The sequence below is a fragment of the Triticum aestivum genome, chromosome 4B (genome assembly GCF_018294505.1).
Source record: "Triticum aestivum cultivar Chinese Spring chromosome 4B, IWGSC CS RefSeq v2.1, whole genome shotgun sequence".
Taxonomy (NCBI): Eukaryota; Viridiplantae; Streptophyta; class Magnoliopsida; order Poales; family Poaceae; genus Triticum; species Triticum aestivum.
In genome coordinates, this window is record NC_057804.1 from 536,312,722 (window position 1) to 536,317,276 (window position 4,555).

The following is a 4,555-nucleotide window of genomic DNA, read 5'->3' on the forward strand; positions in this document are numbered from 1 at the left end:
TAAGCTTTTCCCAATTTTAGTCTTTGGCAGTTTTTAACTATCTTAGCATCAAGCAATCTTCACACAATTCGAGCAAGCATGCAAAGAGTATATGGGCAGCGGAAAGTAAAGCATGCAACTTGCAAGAATGTAAAGGGGAAGGGTTTGGAGGATTCAAACGCAATTGGAGACACAGATGTTTTTGTCGTGGTTCCGATAGGTGGTGCTATCGTACATCGACGTTGATGGAGACTTCAACCCACGAAGGGTAACGGCTGCGCGAGTCCACGGAGGGCTCCACCCACGAAGGGTCCATGAAGAAGCAACCTTGTCTATCCCACCATGGCCGTCGCCCACGAAGGACTTGCCTCACTAGCGGTAGATCTTCATGAAGTAGGAGATCTCCTTGCCCTTGCAAACTCCTTGGTTCAACTCCACAATCTTGTCGGAGGCTCCCAAGTGACACCTAGCCAATCTAGGAGACACCACTCTCCAAGAAGTAACAAATGGTGCGTTGATGATGAACTCCTTGCTCTTGTGCTTCAAATGATAGTCTCCCCAACACTCAACTCTCTCTCACAGGATATGGATCTGGTGGAAAGAAGATTTGAGTGGAAAGCAACTTGGGGAATGCTAGAGATCAATATTCATATGGTAGGAATGGAATATCTTGGCCTCAACACATGAGTAGGTGGTTCTCTCTCAGAAATGGTAAGTTGGAAGTGTAGGTTTGTTCTGATGGCTCTCTCCATGAATGAAGAGGAGGTGGAGGGGTATATATAGCCTCCACACAAAATCTAACCATTACTCTCAATTTACCAATCTCGGTGGGACCGAATCAACAAACTCGGTTAGATCGATTTAGTAAAGCTAGTGACCGTTAGGGTTTTCGGTGGGACCGACATGCAACCCGGTAGGACCGATATGGTTAGGGTTAGGGCATAACGTAATCTCGGTGAGACCGAATACACAAACTCGGTGAGATCGATTTTGGTAATAAGCTAACCAGAGAGTTGGTCAGGTAAACTAGGTGGGACCGGTTCGCTCATTTCGGTGGGACCGAAATGTTATGAAAAGGAAACAAAGAGTTTACATTGCAATCTCGGTGGGACCGATCGCTCAATTCGATTAGACCAAAACGTTACGAAGGGAAATAGAGAGATTACAATCCCATCTCGGTGAGACCGAGATCCCTATCGGTGAGACCGATTTGCTTAGGGTTTGTGGCAGTGGCTATGACATCTGAACTCGGTGGCGTCGGATAGAAAGAATCGGTGGGGCCGAGTTTGACTTTTGGTTTGGGTCATATGTGGATATGAGAAAGTAGTTGAGGGTTTTTGAGCATATCACTAAGCACCATGGAGCAAGAAACTCATTAAGCAACACCTCTTCCCTCCTTGATAGTTTTGGCTTTTCCTATAGACTCATTGTGATCTTGGATCACTAAAATATAAAATGTAGAGTCTTGAGCTTTTGAGCTTGAGCCAATCCTTTTGTCCTTAGTATTTTGAGGGATCCACTTTCCTCATCCATGCCATGCCATTCATTGAGCTTTCCTGAAATATTTGTCTTGGAATAGTATTAGCCCAATGAGCTATATGTTGCTAGGAATTACCAAAACCACCTAGGGATAGTTGCACTTTCAATCTCCCCCCTTTTGGTAATTGATGAAAACAATAGATTAAAGATTCGACAAATGATAATAAGATTGAAAAGCATTGCCGCTTTGAGAAGTATGTGATAAGCAAGAGCTCCCCCTAAATTTGTTCATAGTTTTAAGATTTGCTTTGGACTGCAAGTGCACAAGGAGTTAGGCTCATGGGTTACTCTTCCATATCACATAAATCTTGGTGGAGTGCTCAAAATAATAAAAATTGAATACATGCACTCATCACCAAGCAAAGTGGATGATCATCTAGAGATAAATGGGATAATGTCATCCAACAAGCATAAATGTAGCATATGATCAGACACATGATCATCATTGTATCACACAGGCAGTAAAGTAGTATCTCAAGCAAGCATAAGCAAATAAGGTTTAACCATCAAAGCAAGAGAGAACAAAAGCAAACTCTCTCTCTCTCGAAGCCTATGATCTGTACATTTTTCTCCCCCTTTGGCAACAAGTTACCAAAAATTTCATAGAAAATGCATAGTGCTAGATCGACTGTGAGGCTTGATCTTGATGTGGTGGTGTAGAGATGACTCCTTGGACGAAGACTTCAGTTGATGTGGATGAAGCTGGAGGTGTAGGTGCTGAAGCTGGTTGCACTGGAGCTGTAGATGGTGCAGATGAAGTGGCTTTCGTGTTTGTCACTAGCACTGCAGCTGATCTCTGAGCTATAGGCACTCTGGCAAATGCATCTATGGTTGTCTTGCCCTTCCTCTCCTGCATATCATCCTGAAGCTGCTCAACAATAGACTGGACCTCAGTTACTTTCATGTCCAAGTCATAGAACTTCTGCTCCATGATCCTCTCCAGGCTCTCCTGGTTTTGAGTCAAGGTGGCCAGCCATTTCTCAATCCTCAGAGTGGATGCAATCAAGTAGCCTAGTTGATCTTGTTTAATCTTCAAAAAGTACTGAGATGCCTCTTCCATGGTTGGCATCTTGGTAGCCTTCTCTGTCCTTGCCTTCTCCTTCTTCTCTTGTGCTTGCACTGAAGATGGTTCATCTTCATTCATCACCACTTCGTTGTCCTCAAAGTCTGGATAGATAGCAAAGTGTTACTTATCCAACTGGTATGTGCCTATGCCCATCTTCAAGTTAATCAGCTCCTGGATTTGTGGGGCATATCCACAGCTTCTCTTCTGGTCTGCTGCTGTCCTCTTGATAGTCTCAACTATGAGGCTCACGACCTTGAACTTCTGAGGCACATCAAATATGTGTAGCAAGTTTATTGCATGGCCTCTGATCACGTTGTGGTCACCTGACTTGGGCAAGAGAGTGTGCCTTAGGATCCAGTTGATGGTTAGCAATCCTGACAGAAGGAAGTGTACATATCCAAACTTATGAGTTTAAAGTGCTTTATCTGGGATCTCCTTGTACATGTGTGCCATAGAATTGTGATCCTTCTTCTTCTTGGCATAGACATCCAAGTCATCTTCACTCTCCTTAGGGGCATTAATCAGATTTGCCCATTCCTCAATAGTTGATTGGTACCTCGTACCTTCAGACATCCATAATATCCTGCCATCTGGATAGAAATGTGCTGTGGAGTAGAATTGCATTATGAGCTCATCATTCCACTTTGTGAACTTTTGTCCAACAAAGTCTGCAACTCCACAAGCACTAAAGCTGTCATACACTCCAGGATAGTGTTCCTCATTGGCCTTGATGTATTTCCAATCCACCCACCTCATGTCACACACAATTGGCTTCTTGTCCAACAGCATAGTCTCATAGAAATCCTGCTATTCCTTAGTGTGGAACCTGTAGTCAACAACAGTCCTTCTCCTGATTGCATAAGGATCATACAATCTCCACTGTCTGAGCCCTGCATCCTTCCTCAGCTTCATGTTCTCAACCACTGGATGAGCATCATTATGGTCTGGAATCTTAGGTTTCAGCTTCCTCAGAACTTGTCCTTGATCTTCTTCTTCCTCAGCAACTTCAGGCACTGGGGCCTTGTTCTTCTCAGCAGCTGGTATGCTCCTGGTGTTCCTCTTAGGTGCAGTCTTGGGCTTGGAGGCAGCTTTGGGTGCTTCTTTGGGCTTTGATGATGCAGCCCCTGACCTAATAGCATCACCCATAAGCTTTTGAGCCTTGGGTGCTCGTGCAACAACCTCTTCTTCCTCCTCCTCTTCCATCATGGAAGGCTGTCCAACAACTCTGGCCATGGTCTTCTTGACCCTTTCCTGTTGGAAATATGCCCTAGAGGCAATAATAAAATGGTTATTATTATATTTCCTTGTTCATGATAATTGTCTATTATTCATGCTATAATTGTATTGACCGGAAACCGTAATACATGTGTGAATACATAGACGATAACATGTCCCTAGTGAGCCTCTAGTTGACTAGCTCGTTGATCAACAGATGGTCATGGTTTCCTGACCATGGACATTGGATGTCATTGATAATGGGATCACATCATTAGGAGAATGATGTGATGGACAAGACCCAATCCTAAGCACAGCACAAGATCGTGTAGTTCGTTTGCTAAAGCTTTTCTAATGTCAAGTATCATTTCCTTAGACCATAAGATTGTGTAACTCTATGATACCATAGGAGTACTTTGGGTGTACCAAACATCACAACGTAACTGGGTGGCTATAAAGGTGCACTACAGGTATCTCCGAAAGTGTCTGTTGGGTTGGCACGAATCGAGACTGGGATTTGTCACTCCATATGACGGAGAGGTATCTCTGGGCCCACTCGGTAATGCATCATCATAATGAGCTCAATGTGACTAAGTAGTTAGTCACGGGATCATGCATTACGGAACAAGTAAAGTGACTTGCCAGTAACGAGATTGAACAAGGTATTGGGATACCGACGATCGAATCTCGGGCAAGTAACGTACCGATAGACAAAGGGAATTGTATACGGGATTGATTGAATCCTTGACATCATGG